The sequence below is a fragment of the Macrobrachium nipponense genome, chromosome 20, assembly GCF_015104395.2.
Source record: "Macrobrachium nipponense isolate FS-2020 chromosome 20, ASM1510439v2, whole genome shotgun sequence".
NCBI lineage: Eukaryota > Metazoa > Arthropoda > Malacostraca > Decapoda > Palaemonidae > Macrobrachium > Macrobrachium nipponense.
The window spans coordinates 30,308,302-30,327,570 of record NC_061089.1 but is presented as its reverse complement, the minus strand read 5'-3'; the positions used below and the strand labels follow the sequence as shown (position 1 = coordinate 30,327,570).

The 19,269-nt window shown below is 36.8% G+C and overlaps 1 protein-coding gene across 6 annotated transcripts in view; it reads right to left on the bottom strand.

Moving 5' to 3' along the window:
* The window catches only part of LOC135224389 (uncharacterized), a 145,863-nt gene that overhangs the window by 104,620 nt on the left and 21,974 nt on the right, over nucleotides 1-19,269 (bottom strand). Inside the window, exon 1 of one of the 6 annotated variants that reach the window (XM_064263372.1) lies at nucleotides 18,903-19,034. The exons of 4 other annotated variants lie outside the window; for them this stretch is intronic. The gene's annotated coding sequence lies outside the window, so the exon portion shown is untranslated. Of the gene's footprint in view, nucleotides 1-18,017; nucleotides 18,036-18,902; nucleotides 19,035-19,269 lie in introns of those variants that run through there. One more of the 6 variants, XM_064263378.1, reaches the window with a different exon arrangement.

Below are 19,269 nucleotides of genomic sequence, written 5' to 3'. Positions count from 1 at the left end.
GTGCTTAGATTCCAGCTTCTGTTAGGACTTGTGTGGCCTGGTTGGCAGCGGTCTCGTCTTTCAATTGAAAGACCTGGGTTCGATCCTGATGTGAATCAGAAATTTATTTCTGTTCCACACGTAACTGTGTGCTGATTATTCATATTATTATATATATATATATATATATATATATATATATATATATATATATATATATATATAATATATAGATGTATGAGGATTCACAATACTTCCGAAGTTCTGGAAAGGGTTGCTGAGCAAAGAAACATGAAACGGAACTTCAGTAGGAATGGTATTAGCTTGACAATAGTAAGAAGAATTAAGAGACAGAACAGGAAAATAAAATTCTGTTTGCTTATAAAAGCAAGTTAACTGATATTCCTTTCTCCTAAGAAGCGACGTCGATATGTTATACACTCTTTCTAGTGTTCAAAACTTCCCTTATTAATTATGTCATTCGTAATCTCTATGTTAATTACGAAGTAGTTCTCTCTCTCTCTCTCTCTCTCTAAAAGCGACGTCGATATGTTACTCTTTATAGTGTTGAAAACTCCCTTTATTATTTATATCATTCGTAATTTCTATGTTTTGTTTGTTTGTATGGTGTTTTTACGTTGCATGGAACCGGTGGTTACTCAGCAACGGGAGCAACGGCTTGACGTGACTTCCGAACCTTGTTGAGAGTGAACTTCTACCACCAGAATACACATCTCTGACCCGCCTCAATGGAATGCCCGAGAATCGAACTCTGAAGCAAAGACCAAACCAACCACGCCACTCTCTCTCTCTCTCTCTCAACGGAGTCGTAGACAGATTGATCCCAAATTCTGGTGTATTTTGGTTCAAGAATTCTGTGAAGGCAGAGAGACTTGCTGGGGCTTGGTACCTATCACTGGGTGTAACGATAATGCTGACATGACAAACAAATTCATGTCGCTTCAATGTCATTATATTTAAAAGGATCACTTACTCATCCCCCGGAGATACGCGTATGAAGAGAGTTACGCAGAACCATTCGGTGCACTGCATATTAATTGTCAAATGTACACCATCATAGCACTCATGAAAAAAGAAAGTCTTCCATTCACCTTGGATGACTTGAGATTTTCAGTCCGCCTATTAAGTAGGAGCTTACTGCATAATATTGAAGCTGAATATTGCAAGGTTCCAAAACTTCTGCAGCTAGTCTTATGTTGGCTGCGTTCGTTGGCTATCGTATGAACAGCAAATCTCTTAAACACTTTGGACATCCGTCTTGATAGTGTGATGAGTCATTACACATTGTATTTTCACTCTGATATTCAACCAGTGCAATTCGTATTACATCCCTGGGCGCAACATCCTTTGTTAATCTTGCTGCTTCTATTTTGCATTTATTGTGGCAATTGCAGTTGCATTTTAGGTCGATTTTGATAGATTATCAATTCCATATTCAGGCTATCCTTTCTTTACCTAATGCACACAAAACCATTTGAGCTTATAATGTGTCTATCCCAAAACTAGTGAATTCAAGATTCAATGGACAGAAATATATTTTATAAAAATACTACCAACCAAGTACTTTCTTATTTTTGTTTTAGCAAGGGTCTCCTTCTTTATTATTTCTTGTTAAATTATCATATTTCTGCGCTTTAATTTTATGTCATTCCGACACAATATTTCTGCATGATATTCAGTCATTCCCATTTCACTGTTTTTTTTATAACTTTGTTGAAGTTTCTATTACTGGCCAATGGTTCTTATGACTAAGGCAGAAATTATTCTCATTAGAAGCAGTCCCTCAATTTCCAGTCTTCAATAAGAAAAATATCTCTTTAAAGTTTTCTTATTGCTGGAATTTCAACAGAGAACAAACAAGGTCAACCTAAATATATATATATAGATATATATATATATATATATATATATATATATATATTATATATATATATAAGATATATATATATATATATATATATATATCTACTATGATATATATATATATATACTACATATATATATATATATATATATATATATATATATAGATATATATATATATGTGTGTGTGTGGTGTGTGTGTGTGTGTGTGTATATGTATATATAAGAAAACTGACCATATCCCGCACATAGTTTGTCTCCATTAGTGTTCATAATCATACAATTCATTTCTAAGACAAATGGCATTTTCCTACTTCTTGCCATCGTCCAGGCTTCAGATTTTCTCAAGAGAACTGAGGAACTCTCTCACGGGTCTGTTTTCGACGTGGTACGTCCGTTGATTCATATTTTCCGAAAGCTCGTTGTGCATGTAAATCAAGGCTTTGGTTTATTCTATAACAACGACAGCAATCATAATAATAATAATAATAATAATAATAATAATAATAATAATAATAATACCACATGTGAAGAAGTCCATGAAGGTGCATTACACCTAATATGAAAGGAGTGGGATTAATGTGTTATCCAATCAAAAAAAAATGCTCGTGTTATGAAGACGAATTCAAAGGTGAATCAAGGGACCCACCCAAATGAGGAACACAAAATATATGGATGGCTTGGAGACCCTCCTATTGTGGCATCAGGTAAGACAGTGGAAGGGAGCTGGAGAAAAGCTCTACTATATGACCTCAGGTGACAACCGCAACCGCGCCGAATTGAGGTTATCTATACATGGCTGGAAGCTCCCAATAGTCTTGGTCGCACTTCGCGCTCTCTCTCCCTGAATCCCAGGTCCATTGGTTAGGCCAGTTTGGAAGAAAAGAATCGCTCCCACCGATTGCCTTTAACTACATTAACGCATGCGCTAGAATTGAATTGAATTTAATATAGAATCTAGGGCAAAGGTCAAGCACTGGGACCTATGAGGTCATTCAGCGTTGAAGGAAAATTGACAGTCAAAGGTTTGAAAAGTGTAACAGGTGGAAAACCCGGCAGTTGCACTATGAACCAATTGTTAGGAGACGGTGGAAAATAAGATGGAAGAAAGAGAATATGAAAGGATTTACAGTAAAAAGAACGAATTTGGGTTGCAGCTAGGGGCCGAAGGCACGCTGCTAAACACCTTAAGTAATGTCTACAGTGCACTGACGCCACTAACCCTCTACGGAGTGAAGCAGCCATCTTTTTGTTTTTTATATTAACAACGGAAAAGAAAAGAGCATAACCAAGCCACACTTTACTACGTAGACGTTGTATGCGCGTCAAGGAAATGAATCAGGAATACTACAAACCGCGCAATTAATATGCTTGATTTTCTTAAAAATATTTGGGGAAATGTTAATAGCACATTCATTAAAGTGGAGGAAAGGGAATTTGTGTTTAGGTATATTCATGAGTCACTAGCAACAAAACAAAGGCTCCATATGTTGAAATTAAAAGAAGACTCAAAATGTGACCAATGTGGTGAAAACGAGTATCAAATGCATATTTTTTACTTCTGTAGAGAAAAGAAAAATATAGTGAAATGGTTTAATTCTGTTCTTAGGAAATGCGTAAACTAAATGATTATAGTTTCTTGAAACTATTATTCTATGATATAGAAGCAAAATCAATTGTTGATAAAAACACTGCCAGTTTGTTGATCACCGGCTATTTGTATTGATTGTGGATGTGTTATAAACACAACAATAGCTGCCAAAAGGTAACTGTTCTTTTAAAAAATAAATTAGAAGCACAAAGGATGTATATTAAATATAGATGTACAATCAATATTTACAAGTATGTAACCAAAGATTTTTTAAACTATACGTTCTGATTTTGATTTATATTGATTTTGAAACAAAATGTTATTTAAGTTTGTTATTTAAGTTTATATTTATATTTTTGTATTAACAGAATTATCCAAATAATATAAATTATTGGAATATAATTGTATTTTTGTAATAAAAGATTAAAAAAAAAATTCTCTGAAATGACATGTCTAAGATTTACCTACTCCTGCAACTATCTAACTACTGCTAATGACTAAATAGTTTTGGGCTTGCGATAAAATCCCCTCCCAAGATTTCTTTTATTATTTTTCATTTTTTTTTTTACTGGGTGAGTGCCAGGGAGTAATACGTTCACTACACCACTGACTACTCGTGTAATGAAGCTAAGCAGCATTGGGTCTGGTCAGTACTTGGATGGCGATTATTTTATAAATAAATAAATGCCCTACCCACCATCGCATAGACCATTGGGACTTAACTGAAAACTGCTTCATGCGTCAGCAGCATGGTAAAGCGACTGAGAAGTGAAAGAGCAGATTTTTTTTTTTTTTTTTTTTTTTTTTTTGTTTTTTTTTTTTTTTTTTTTTTTTTGACAGATCGTCTGTCGATCTGAAATTGGTTTAAATTGAATTGAATATAGAATTTAGGCCAAAGGCCAAGCACTGGGAGATACGAGGTCATCCAGCGCTGAAACGGAAATTGACAGCAAAAGATTTGAACAGGAAGAAAACCTCGCAGTTGCACTACGAATCAATTGTTGTTAGGAGAAGGTGGAAATTAAGATGGAAGATTGATAATATGAAAGGAGGTGTAGTAAAGGGAACGAAAGGGGTTGTAGCTAGGTGCCGAAGGTACGCTGTAAAGAACCTTCACTAATGCCTACAGCGCACCGCATGAGGTGCACTGAAAACACTATCCGCCTAGGGATAAAAATTGGTCTAAAGAGACCTAATCAAAGGTCACCTTCATGTCAGAAAGGTTATTTTGTCCTCTTAGCCGGGCCAACGATTGAATATGAAATAAAACAGAAAAAATAAAAAATTCCTTTTTTTGTTTGAGTTTTTCGATGCAGCCTAAATACCTTCGCAGTCTATATTGGTTCCACTTGGAAATGTTTACCATTAAGAGCATTTATTGTCCAACTTATTCTGCCACAAATTCTCTCTCTCTCTCTCTCTCTCAAATCTAAAGTTGCTATTGTTAATAATGATTAAAAGTTTCTTAACGGGACATTTTAAGGTTTTGATTCTCCGGAAGGCAAACACGGGGATTTTGCCTCCTGATTTTTTTTCTTTTATTTTTAGTTCATGTCTTCGCCAACATCTTTTAACAAAAATAAGAAAGTATCTACAGCTAGTCAAAAACTCACATTATCTGGCAAAACCCTAGGACTCCCCCAGATCCAAGTTCTTTACAGTTCTTGTTTGGATGTGAAGAAAACAGACGTCTATGAACCAGCGCATCGACATGACTTACCAAATATCCACCGGGTGTTTAGAATAGGTTCATAGAAAACCTGCCAAGCTTAGGATACGAAGTGATAAACAGTGCACCGAGCGCGGAATTTCGTTACGGTTTCTTGAATGCGCTAATAAGCACACCCGATTTCTTCTGGAAGAGAGAGAGAGAGAGAGAGAGAGAGAGAGAGAGAGAGCTGCCGAGTACTATTTGGCGGTAACTACTAAGTTGTTCAAGGAAAGGAAACAAATAAAGAGACAGGAGAGACGGAGAGACGTAGAGTGGAAGATTTGCAATGGCTGTTTCTGTTGGCGAACGTTCTGCTAGATTATATATTTCTCTGTTTTGACTGAGGTCGTGCTCTCTTTGCTAAATTCACACGTTAGTGCTACGAATCTCTCTCTCGCTCTCTGAATACATTAGTAGTTACCAATAGCTCTCGCAATCTTTCCGTCACTTTGTGATGCTTAAAGTGACGGAAAGATTACGAGAGCTATTGGTAACCACTAATGTATTGAGAGAGAGAGAGAGAGAGAGAGAGAGAGAGAGAGAGAGAGAGAGAGAGAGAGAGAGAGAGAAAGATTCGTAACCCTAACGTGTGACTTTAGCAAAGAAAGCACGACCTCAGTCAAAACAGAACAATACATAATCCCGAAACATCAAGACGAAGCGTAAACTTCATTGCTATTTCAGCGGAATTCAACCAACTTTAGCAAAACATCTGCTCGCAAATCTTTAAAAAAAGTGAACAAAAACAAGACGAATATCAGCACATACAGTAAAATAAGGCAGGCTAGTTTACAACTTAAATATGAAAGTGCAATTATATTAAGTATGTTTATGTAAGCGAAACAAAACACCATTTTTTCACTTCACGAGTAAAACCGGAGATAATAAAAACTCACCTTTGAGTTTATTCGTTATTTCACAACCAGTGAGGAGTTATTACCTCCCACAAGGCTTTCTTTTTGGTGCGGTTTGCTGAGCTGCTTGTCTGTAGGATGACGCAAAAAAGTTCTTGGCAAATTTTTACAAAAACATTACACTATAAGGTGGGCCTCCTAACTGGCAGCAAGTGATTAGTTTTGGGAGATATGAGAATGCAACTTTTTTGGGGGAATAGACCTTTTGCGAGGTGTTCTGGTCAGCTTTGTTTCAAATCCTCCAGGCATAAGAAACCGATACCCTCTGGACTGTGACTTCAGATTCAGGCGACCAAACTTAGTCATGAAGTTATAAAACCATACTAAAGGTCTAGATCAGTGGTTCCCAAACTTTTTCTGTTCGTTACCCACTTTTCATACAGGATACTTGTCCATGGTCCACCGCCCACCATAACCCACAAGAATGAAGAGTGACAAAAGAAGCAAGGTGGCCCAACTACTGGAGCCATCTCTTTACAAAGTCTGCACATTATCAGCAGAGCCAGAATTCTTACTTGGAGAATCTTAAGATCATTTAATTTTTACCTTTGAACGCAAGAGTGTATTATTTCCGAATCTGTACATAAGGATTTGCTCGAACAATTCCCTCTTTCTTCTTTGAACAATCGTTAACCTACTCTATGGATATTTAGATGACAACAAACTTACAAAAATAAATGATTACTAAAACAAAAAGTTATATGTACAACAGCGACAAGGAGCAAAGTGCAAAGACAACCTACGTCAAAGGGGTTCTGAATTCAAAACTGATTACTGGATGGAAAGCAACAGTATAAAATCGTGACTTGAAAAACCCTCACGAACAGGACATTGACTCTGGGAAACACTTACTCAGCTGAAGCTAATTAACGCCTACAGAGTCAATGAATTATACAAAACAAAATAATCTGAGAGGACACAATGACTTATCAGCACTAATGGTTAGAACAATACCACCGAAATTCATTCATTATTCAGGGAAATCTGTGAACCAGCCATCATTAAAACGTCTATATATATATATATATATATATATATATATATATATATAATATATATATATATATATATATATATATATATATATTGTGCCTGTTATTATTCAGTGTAATTCTAGAATGATATGACTAATGCGATTCTATTTTACTGTAGATCAGTAGTTAATTTTCGAACTGATGACGCAATCCCTCTCATGAAAAGCGACAAAAAAATTATGTCTGATATATATAAAAATTAAGGATGTAGACATAATACGAGAGAGAGAGAGAGAGAGAGAGAGAGAGCGAGCTGGTGAAGAAACAGACTTCTCCACCCCATCATCACACTGGGGTATAAAAGTGGAAAAAAGACCCAGTGCATCGATCATTATGATAACGTCATTTCCTGTGGCGGATATGAAGCGTAAGTAAACACAGCGGGAGGGAATCAACCAAGGCTCTATCTAACCATCTTGGGATCAACGGAGACGGCGCGTCCAAATGACTTCACCAGTCGAAATAAAATTTGCTTCCGTTTTCCAAGAATATCTTGTGGAAGTTCGACATTTGATAAAAGACTAAAACAATGGAAACATCAGAATTGCGTTGAATGTCCCTGGGTCGGTATTAGGAACTCTACAAAATGCAATTAATACCAACTATACCGTCACGTTCACCGACATGAATGTGTCTAATAGCACTGCCATCTCGCCGTTTACTGATAAGTTGTGAGACTAAATATATTAGTAATACACACACACAATATATATATATATATATATATATATATATATATACGTATATACAAATAAAGGTTTTTCACCACGAAGGAAAAAATGAAAAAGCGAGATAGCCAAGTACTTTCGGTCCTGTTCGGACCCTTTACTGAATTTTTTGTCTCTTATACATACAAGACTTTTTATATTAACAAGTATTAAGCCACAAATATCGTTTGATATCGAACTTGCTATATACCACGAATACTTTATTTTGAAGGGGAATATTTCACACACAACCACACACAGATATATATAAGCGATTACCACAGGAAAATGACAGCCAGATGTTCAGTTTGGCACTGAACTTCAGTCTGTCATTTTCCTGTAGTATTCGCTTATATTTTGAAGTCACATATATCTTATATATGTAATATATATATATATATAGTATATATAGTATATATATATATGTAATATATATATATATATATATATATATATATATATATATATATATATATATATGTGTGTGTGTGTGTGTGTGTGTGTGTGTGTGTGTGTGTTTGTGTGTGCGCGTGTGTATGGGTAACTGTAAGTGCAGTGCTCTGAGAAGAAAAATTTAAAAGCCTAGGCCAATAAGTTGTGTAATATATGCTTTAGATCAATACGCTAATTTGTTTATAGTATCAATAGACTGTTTTATCATGATTGAACAAAAATATCATATTTCGGTTCGGTTCCCTAGAGTATTCCACAGATGCCATCTAGTATAGTACCACCATATAACTGAGCCGAAATTCAGCATTCTTAACTATATAGTATATGCAAGGAAGGACCGCAAATCTCAAATGCTTTCCGCAAACATGACAAGAATGGTTTTGCTGACTTTTCCATCAAACAGAAACGGCAATAATCGCTGAATATAAAAACGAAATACTCCCAAGCAAAGACCAAATGTTCCACACGCTTTGCAAACCTGACCGTCGCACCTCATTTTTCCCAAGAGGGCTTCATTTCCCCTTTTACTTACGCCGTAGGTAAATCACGTTTCATGGGGAATAAAGGAACTGAGCTTAAAAACGAAAATAAACATAAGTCATAAATCACCCACTAATGAGTTTGCGGGGGACTGTCTCGCGAGAACATTCTTATCCGCAAGGAAATATGTCCGCGGGCGCAGCCATGACTCGGCATAATTGTTTTAACCTGATGGCATATTGGGTAGTCCAGGTATTACCAGTATCTACCGACTCAAACCGCCCTGCCAACTCTCTCATCTCACAGGTAAACCAAGGTGCGCATACGCGCGTGTACACAGAGTAGGGTGGAGGGGGGCGGGGGAAGTGAATCCTTCAAGGGCGGAGATCAAGTTGCGTGAACAGTTTCTTCTACCATGTGGGCTTTGCAGGCCAACGAACGACCTTTTAAAAACCGGTTTCTTCTTAGTCAAAGGAAAAACGGTCATCAAAACTGACAATGCACACCTTATTAACGGAAAGGTATGCATTTTCATCACTAAGCTTGCACCGCTGTCTCTCTCTCTCTCTCTCTCTCTCTCTCTCTCATATTTCTTGCTAATATAAATTCAATTAGGTCTTAATTGATTCAAAACCAAAATTTTCTTTCTGAATCTTCAGCGAACAAGTTTGATGGCAAAGAGATTTCTCCCATGTACGCTGGTTCATACGAGATTATCTGTCATTTATAGCAGCGATAAACAAATCTTTGTGACAATCTTTTTATGTCGAGGTCGCGAGTGCTTTAACCCACACCGACCCAACTGAGATAATGGAAGAGAGGAGAGTCTGGGTCACTCAGCGAAGGGTCATCGTGGTATGTTTATATATATATAAAAAAAGATTATTTGCAAATTTAATCAGAAACAAACGCGGGACAAAAGATTGCTTCATATCATTGAAGATTTAACGCCATTAAAGCTTTGAAATGTCGTCGTTCTCTTATAAAATCCGAAGAAAAGGGTTAACAAAATTACCTGAATAACACACAAATCTTCAAATAAAAGTGTACTGAAATTACTTCTGGTTTTCCGGAATAGAACAATAAAGGCTGCTTGATCGAGTTAGAACTCGGACTCATTATATCTGCTTTCCATCGTAAACTTATAACAAAGCTACAGTTGGAAAGTTCGGAAGCCTTTTGCCTGTGTTTCTTACATTACACGAAAAAATCTATTATTCTTACGATCATTAAAGTTCAAATAGCAGAGTTAATTCTCTCCATTATATCTTAAACATCCAGTCATTGTGCAACTCCTCACTTTCATCAAAAGCAATTGTGACCTTCCTAAAGGCGTGCCTCCAAGAATAGAGTAGGAATATATACCAAACATTTCTAGCAGACGTTGGGGGTGATACAGGCAACACACACACACGCACACACACATACACGTTAGGATACATGAAGTTGAAGTTGGGCCAACTCTCATATGGAAGAGTAGAACGGAGAAAAACACAGATGGCGTTGAAAAGAACACTGAGAAATATTGAGTTCCAAAACGAGAGAAATAAGTTAATACAAGGACCAAGATATATAAAAGTTATCTTAAATGAAAAGGATCATGATCTAGCACTGGATTTTGTTTCATAGAGATAACGTAGGACGGTATAGGGATGAAGTGTGTCAAAAGCGAAGGTTCTTCCCCAACTTTGCAGATACAGGTTGAACGTCTTGGTAACATCTATAGTCACCTTGTTCCCATATATATATATATATAGATATATATATATATATATATATATATATATATATATATATACTATATAGTGACATGTGGGAAAAATTTCCATACCATCAACTGCCATCAGCAGCTCGTCTACCCCTTCCTCTACGCATTCTACACTGCTCATCTCTAGCCTGCACACACTCGCCTTTTCTCTAATATATATATATATATATATTATATATATATATAATATAATATATTATATATATATATAAGAGAAAGGGCGAGTGATATATGTATACATATTTATAATATAATATATATATATATAATATATATATAGATATATATATATATATATAAAATATGAGTTTAAGAATATTTCCTTTGCTCTGAAGTTATTCAACCTAACTGTATCTGAGGTAAAGAGAAAGCATAATCTGCTTTTGGTAACGTAAAAATAAGCATAATTTTACTTCTGAACTGGAAATATGAAAGGTAAAATTGTGTTGCAACACAATAGCAAACCTGCAATGAAAAACTGTCGCTAATGGCTCTCTGTCTTTCTCTATCTCTTGCTGCGTGCTTGAAAGGGGTGGGACCACCAGGGGAGCTAAGCGTCAAGAAAAGAATTGACCACAATCGGTCATTGCGAAGGAATCACGGTGGTTTCACGTCCGTTGCTTACCTGCAATATTGCTCGTAGCCACACATCCATTTCGGGGTCGCTTCTAACGAGTTCAAAGCAGGTGTTGACGGACCGTTGCGCGGAGGCAAATCACTTGTCTTTTACAAGTCATATGTCCCTTCCTTGTGCAGGCAGGGCACAACACATCACCACGATATGTTTTATTAATACAAACAGATCAAGGAAATCGCATTCCTCCTCTCGACGTCCTTTTACCAGCCTCATCCAGATTAGATGTCTCAATCCTCCCATTATGATACATCCAGACTAAGGCGGTTGAGACCCAAATGGCGGATGTCTTTTCTTTCTTACGGCGAGACTATCGAGAATGACATGGCTGTTCCAATCAAGTGTGGTACAAAAGAAGAGACGATTCAGGAAAAACAGGAGAATAAAGGGCTTCCTAGCTTGCACTTTCTAGACTTCAAGGTCATCATTCGTAGTCATATTTGATTTGCATCTTCACCCTCGACGTAAAGTTGATCCTGGTTTGTCCTGAGTGATTAAGGCTCTTTCAGTCACCGGCTGTGCATTAAAATTTGAGATGCAGTCTTGGCACGCTTTCAGTCGCTCAATCTGCTCAGAGTTAAAACTTACACCGGAATTCCAGGCTGTCTATCTGTCTAAAGAAATGACCAGTAACTTGTGCAGTTGAGTTAAAAAAAAAAAAAAAAAAAAAAAAGTTAACACCAAGAAAACTGTTTTTCCAGGAATGTAACTTTGCTCAGAATCACAATAATACATAAATTTCATTAAAAAAAGAATGATACTGAGAATTAATATTAGGAAGGAATTAAGTATCAATGAAAATTATGCCGAGATGAAATGAACGAAAAAAAGTAAATCCGAGTTCAAACAGATTACCCAGAACAAGCCATGGAAACGCAAGAATGAAATACGAAACTGTAAGCCTCGCAGTTTTGTTGATCCCATAGATATTTCTTTTCTCGTTCCAGTGAGCAACCAAAGTATGAATATTGTATCTTAGTTTAACCAGACCACTGAGCTGATTAACAGCTTTCCTAGAGCTGGCCCGAAGGATTAGATTTTTATTTACGTGGCTAGGAACCAATTGGTTATGAAGCAACGGGACCTACAGCTTATTGTGGGATCTGAAAACGCACATTGAATATCAATTAAAAATGAATCCGAACCTTCATTATATCAGAAAATGAAATTTCTAATTACAGAAATAATATAAGTGAGGAGAAAACTTTTTTTTTTTTTTTTTTTTTTTTTTTTTTTTTTTTTTTGCGAAATGACAACAATCGACAGAAAAATCTATAGCGATCCCTACCAGCACTGAATTTCTGATGGAGGCTCTGAATGAATTTTTACCCTGCGTAGATGCATCAAAATCTGTATATTCACTTTGTTCTTGGGATATCTTGCTCACAGTCAGAGGCAGGCAAACTCGGGTGAGAACACACAACATTCTTCCAACTCTCTTGGAGGTATATAAAGTCGAGAAAGGCACCAGACTACGATGGGAACAGCACGAACTCGGAGGCGTTAGAAGTACTGCGATAAGGACACCTACCTTTTCTCGCGAAAATAAACAAGCCAATTAAGAGATCCTATAAAAAGTGAAGGGTATGGGGGAATTCGGGATATGAAGGAAGAGTTGCTAGTAAGTTTCGAACTGTAGTAGTTTACTGTCACCATTACGCTGGTCGTTTTACCGGCTTCAATTATCAAGCTTACCGCAACATTCACTCCTGCACCGCAAAGTCCTTGATGAGGTTTGTTGCGTAATCAACGCTCATGGAGTCACACTCCAATTCTTACACTATCTTCACATAGTTTCATTTTTTTTTTGCTTCCAAATTACAGCGAATTTCAGTATATTAAAAAAAAATAATAATAATATTACTCTTTATCAGAATTTTTGGTGCCAAATCTAATAGTTCATAAATCTCCTTTAAAAAATTGTATATTTTAGATACCATTAAAGCTTTTCTTCATTTCGATTAGGCTAATAAAGCTTTAAGCTGGACTTACTCGATCCGGCATTGCTCTCGATCTGGTAGGATCGTTTTTTTTTTTTTTTTTTTTTTGGCCTTTCCACGACTGGATCAATTCTCAAGGAATCCCTCTGATGAATGACCGCTCTCTCTCTCTCACCACATCTCTCGAACTTCTCCCTCCTCGCTACAAGACTCTCTCTCTCTCTCTCTCTCTTTCCACAGGTAAGATTTGGGTCTCACTGTTCTGATGAGTTCTTTTTACGTTTAGTCTGTGTCTGTGATGATCAGTCGTCCTGGTATGACGCGGCTCAGTACCTTTCTCTCTACTGCCAGGCTTTGGAATTTTCGTCCTGCTCCTGATTCTCAGAATTTCCTACGAGAGGTCTTCCTTTCGTTTCCTCCGTGATGGCGCTCCACGGTCCATTCTTCTCTTCCCCTTTTCTTGCTTTCTTCTGGCCTGTGCTAGAAAAGGGCACTATGCTGCTTGTCCCATTGTCGCTCTCTCTTATAAAAGGCGTCGATTTTCAAACTTGTAGTACTCTCTCTCTATCTCTCTCTCTCTCAAAGACTACTAAAGAAGTGTCTCTCGCATTCACCGACGGTTAAAAAAATTATCTGAAAGAGCTCTCTCTCTCTCTCTCTCTCACACACACACACACGCAACGCGCACACACAGACCACAAAACTGGTATCTCCAAAAGTCCTTAACTATGAGACGTACTTCTCGGTGACCGCCAAGTAACATTCAAACCTAAAGAACAATCAAAAGTTATAACAAAACATTTGCATTCAACGGCATAGATAAAGGTTACATTCAAGGAATCTTAAACACTTAGTTTTACAATAAGGGACGCGTTTGTTTGAGAGAAAGAGAGAGGGGGAAAAAAGCGAGATCATACTTCCTCCAGCATAAGAGACTGAAAATGAGCGATGCCTTTGCACTCAGAAGATCAGCTGTTCCTGAAAAATTACCCCATCGAATGGAATGGAATGGAATATAGTTTAGGCCAAAGGCCAAGCATTGGATCTATGAGGTCATCCAGCGCTGGAAAGGAAACTGACAGTAGGTGGTATGAAAGGTGTAACAGGAGGGATACCTCGCAGTTGCACTATGAAATAATTGTTAAGAGAAGGTGGAGAGCATGATGGAAGATAATATGAATGGAGGTAGAGTAAAAGGAATGAAAGGCGTTGCAGCTAGTTGCCGAAGAAACGCTGCAAAGAACCTTTAGTAATGCATACAGTGCACTCCGTGAGGTGCACTGACGGCATTAGCTCCCTACGGGGCTTATCGAAGAACATAACGACTTTTTAGCATAGCGAACTGTTGGAGGACGCTAAGGACACCTTTGGAGTTATATACTTCTACTTTCGGGAAGTACCGATGTCTGAACTTCTGCGCAATAGACAAAATTTAATAGAAAAGATTTTATATGGCCATGTGGACTAATATATTTGTCTTGTATTGTGTAAGGTCTTTATTTTAAGAAAAATACAATATTCTCAGGATGAAACTACGAAAAATAATTATTTTAATAAGAAAACACCAAGGTTAACCGTAACGCATACATAAAAATAATAATAATTTATTTTCGCCACGCAGTCTACCTAATGGTTAAGAATGAAGCTATTTTATACGGGTCACTACTTGGATAGATGACCACTATTATACGTCACAGGACTGGCAACTTCATACTAAAAACCTCTGCATAAATATTGCGTGGTCGGAAACTGGGTGAGAAACTGGTTCGCAGTTATACCTGAGAAAAGTCAACAAAGAACATCTTCAGCCCGCCTTCACTTGTAACTCTGTATACATTCTGAGTAGGCAAATCAGGCAAATCTCTCTCTCTCTCTCTCTCTCTCTCTCTCTCTCTCTCTCTCTCTCTCTCTCTCTCTCTGCAGTTACTATGTACTCAGCCCAGCAAATATCATTAACCTATTTTCTTAGAAATCCTGCAAACAGGTTTGGAAACATCTTGTCTTCGGAGTGGTGACTTGAAGGAATTTGTGTTTGATATCCATGTCTTAGGACATGATAATGTGATGTAACAGAAATACGTCCAGGGCCACATTATTATTATTATCATTACATTATTATATTTATATTATTATCGATCCAAGATGTTTTTTTTCTCTTGAGGCACACCTGTTAGGAGAAAGGGCAAAATGTTGAATACACACACACATATACATACATATATATATATATATATATATATATATATATATATATATATGCATGTATAGATATATAGATAAAAAGATAGATAAATCGATAGACAGAACAATAAAATGGAAAAATACGAAAAGCTATAATTATAAAATGCAAAAAATAATAATACTCAAGTTATGAGTGAAAAGAAAAACAATTAGTAATAAATAAGCCATTCGTAATGAAACTGATGACAGAACGCGGGGCCAGACGGAACGTATATAACGAAAACGTGTTTATAGTGGGTGAGGCTCATGGAAGACCACCCCCCGAATCACTCTGAAAATACTAAAATAACTCGAGATGTCCATATCGGTAATGAATGACCTCCTTAAAGCTGATGCCAATGGCACGGCAATTAAATTAATGTCCGCAGCTGAAATCTCCCCAATGAATATTGGTTGATGACTTCGCACTGACTCTCATTTCCATTAAGACTGGATAAACATGTGCTTGGCTTTTAAATATGAAAACGTGTGATGCATATAAATATTCACAAGTTTTTTATACACTATAATCTTGACTCAGATACACACACGCACCGACATATATATATATATATATACATATATATATATATATATATATATATATGTATTATATATATATATATATATATATATTATATACACACTAAAGCGCAAGGAATCACGTAAATATGTATTTATAAATTTTTTCATATATATATATATATATATATATATATATATATATATATATATAAATATATATAATATTAGAACCCATTCACAACTGCAGATAATTAGGGGAAAACTTGAGCTGTAACTGTCACAATGAAAAATGAGGAGTGTGGGGTCCGTGTCGGCTGATCGGGGAGGGCCGACAGGAGAGACCTCCCAAAGTCAGCCCGGCAGATGAAATAGTATCGCTCAACCTTTGTAACGGCTCTGGTTACGGCAAGAAACGAAACAGATTTTATTGGACCTCTCAGAGGACGTTTACAGCTATTGGCTCAAGAATTCGGGTTAAATAAATCCTTTTAGAAAAAGGGAGTGATCCAAAATAATAAAAAATAAACAAATGAATAAAAATAAAGGAATGAAAATTACGGCACGAGTAATTTGTAATGAAAAATTGAGACTCCGCCGCAGACATGGTATTAGAATCCCATTCACTTCTTCTACAATAATCCTGGTTCTTTCCCCTCGAAGACTTCATACCAGTCATTTCTAGTCGTAGTCTGGGCCAAGGTATATAAAATGAGTTAGTTATTCTATATACCTCGGTCTGGTTATCCGTACAACGGCCTGCTTTGTCTCTCTTTCATTCATAAGCTTTCAATGGATTCTCAAAATACCTGTTTAGACGTCTCCGTATTTATTTTAAACATGTCGTCTTGTATATTAAGGAAAAAAAATATTAACTTCTTATAATATACACGCAAATGTTCAAGACAATACGATTTTATGAGGGGCTATATCGTCATGTTTCAGAAATTTGGACAATATTGAAAGACAAACACAGAGCAAATCTATATCATCACAAAAAAAAAAAAAGTTTATCAATCTGTAGTACAAGATTAAGAGGAGATAATAACATTGATAACCACAAAGGGGTTTCTAATGACCCGAACAAATCTTTCGTTACGTAAAACATTAATCTTTTGCTTATGACAGCTTCGGTTGAGATATTAGTTTTCTGGTTAAGAAAAGGGATGCATGAACACGGGGGGACATGCTGATGCTGTTACATATTCACCTAGTCATAAGGCACATGAGAGGGCCTCTCATACACAGGTCGGTGGAAACTAAGATATTCGCAAAAACCCAGAAATATACTCTGAGCACATCATCGGTTATACAAGCTCACAGAAAATGAAGCATTGATTACACTCTAAGCACATCATCGACTATATAATCTCACAGACAATAAACGCTTCATAAATACTGAAACTTAGGATGATCCGTAAAATTATGAGTAAAATACGGTGTTGTGCCACATGAAATATCTAAACGACAATCTAATCAGAACACAACACAAACTGAACACGAATAAAGGGAGGGAAGAGGAAGCTGTTAACTGATCACACAAAAAGAAAATAGCAGCAATTAAAAAAAAAATAACGTCCTGAATTGAAAAACAAGAAGCAAACAATATTATGAAAGACAACAGTACAAAATCACAAGTTTAATTTATAAACGGAACTCTGGTCAATATGTGTTTTAGCAACTTGAGAAACCAGAAGTGATATAAGTGTTAGACCATAACAATTATGCAAGCCATATAATGAAGATCTATGGGAGGACAGGGAGCCTTAAAATAAATTAATAAATAACTACCTTATTTATTTCCCTAGTTTAGCACTAGAATGAAATTACTATCAACGTGAGAACAAATTATACAAGTTACCCTCCAACTATGAAATAACGGTTTTATTACACACTGCAAATTAAAAAGTATGAAGATATTTATTCAAATTACCTAGTCTACTAACACGCAAGCACACACACACACACACACACACACACACACACACACACAATATATATATATATATATATATATATATATATATATATATATATGTGTGTGTTGTGTGTGTGTTGTGTGTGTGGTTGTGTGTGTGGTGTGTGTGTGAGAAATGTAAGTGTGTGTGTGTGTGTGTGAGCATGTAAGTATGTAGTGTGTGTACGTGTGAGTATGCAAAACCTATGTAAGCAAAGCATACCTTTTTCAGTTGAGTGAAAAAATAATGGTCCCACGATAAACGCTGCAAGCCTTCACCACCAAGTTATATCCACTATGAAAACACTTTAAACGAATAAAAAAGCGCTATAATATATTTGAGGACGCAGGTGTCACTATGACACTGACTGATAGCTCTAGTAAAACTAGACCAGATAACGAATCACTCATGAATTCTCTCATTCCTTCACCCTTGTACTAGAGCGAGATGATTATAAGTACTGAAATTCCGGGATCTCTGCCTGTCACACAACTCTTCGGAAATCACCTCCTCCTTCTTGAGGAGTTGATATATTTCTCGCTTTTAAACGATATTCTGAGAGAGAGAGAGAGAGAGAGAGAGAGAGAGAGAGAGAGAGAGAGAGAGAGAGAGAGAGAGAGAGAGAGAGCATTGTCCCATGAGAGAATATTGGTATCCCGGTTTGAAGACGACCTCCTATCATTAGAATTTGCTGTAAAGCTTCGTCCATTAGGCAAAGCTACTGAGGTCAAACATTGTAACTCATTAGATGCGCCGATATCATCGGGCCCACTTGAAATGTACAAGATAATCAGCTGAAAGAATGTGAGATATAACGATTATCTGATAAAAGCATCGAGGTAAAATGACACCGAAAGGTCGAAGCTGTTAACTCACTCTCTACAAAATAAAATGAATGCTTCTCACAAGAAGAGAGAGAGAGAGAGAGCTAGAAATGATGGAGACGAGAACGAGATGAAGAGAGAGAGAGAGGCAGCTAAGTATAAACAAATGCAAAGGAGGAAAACACGTGAGACATTCCTGCACGACGTCACACAAAAGAGAAGTTTTCCTGGCTGTACAAACGTCTTCGCACGGAACCATTTCTAAAAGCGACCTGACACTAACCTTCTCCGTCTTTGGGCCAATCTGTCACATACACCATGTTCACGTTACATTAAAAACCTGTTGTCTTCCCGCCCTCTCGCGGCCTGATCACGTCCGTCATGACTTTTCGTTCACGATCACCTCTGAAATGCAGCTGACTGAGGGCAAATATTGTGGAAATTCATCGTCAGCGCTTCTCACCCAGTGTGTCACATGTACCCAAAACATTCGACTTCCACCCACGATCTCACCCATCGTGACTCCTCGTCACAGTCACCCCTCAAATACCAGCAGCCTAGAAATAAGTTAGAAATATAAATACGAAAACAAACTCCAAGAATAATAATATTAAAAAAAAGTCCCAACAATAGACCTCATTTGGCGCTGA